Here is a 670-nt window from a genome sequence, read left to right as displayed (position 1 = left end):
AAAAAAAAAAAAAAAACATAGTATATCTGGATGGGTTAATTTATGATTTTGGATCATTTGTCTCTTTTTCTTCCTCCCCTGCCCAAGTCTACACTTGGATATGTCGCTCTGCTCATAACTACTTTCCATGTTTTAATTTATGGATGGAAACGAGCTTTTGAAGAAGAGTACTACAGATTTTACACACCACCAAACTTTGTTCTTGCTCTTGTTTTGCCCTCAATAGTAATTCTGGGTAAGGTCATTTTACTCCTTCCATGTATAAGCCGAAAGCTAAAACGAATTAAAAAAGGCTGGGAAAGGAGCCAATTTCTCGAAGAAGGTATTGGAAGAACAATTCCTAATCTCTCCCCAGAGAGGGTCACAGTAATGTGATGATAAATGGTGCTCACAGATGCCATATAAAGTTCTACTCATGCCATTATTTTTATGACTTCCTCTGTGTTCGATTGCAAATGTGCTGTCAAATTACTGTGGGTTGAAACTTGTTAAATGAAATTTCAGCTTGAATTAGTGATAAAATATTCTTCAAGTTAATTTTCACAAATGTCATGTTTTAACAATATGATTTTTGTAGTCAACATACTGTTGAAATTTAGGCATGTTTTGTTTTGTTTTGCACAACCATAACAATATTGAATAACTACATTTCATAAGCAGGCAAAAATAT

The 670-nt window shown here is 33.7% G+C and overlaps 1 protein-coding gene across 1 annotated transcript in view; it reads left to right on the top strand.

Annotated features, from left to right (window-relative positions):
- Positions 1-670, top strand: part of STEAP2 (STEAP family member 2, metalloreductase) — a 44,739-nt gene that overhangs the window by 19,263 nt on the left and 24,806 nt on the right. The window lies entirely within an intron of this gene.

The sequence above is a fragment of the Propithecus coquereli genome, unplaced genomic scaffold (assembly GCF_000956105.1).
Source record: "Propithecus coquereli isolate 6110/MARCELLA unplaced genomic scaffold, Pcoq_1.0 Scaffold382, whole genome shotgun sequence".
Taxonomy (NCBI): Eukaryota; Metazoa; Chordata; class Mammalia; order Primates; family Indriidae; genus Propithecus; species Propithecus coquereli.
Note: the sequence above shows the minus strand (reverse complement) of the source record. Positions and strands in the feature narration are given on the sequence as shown.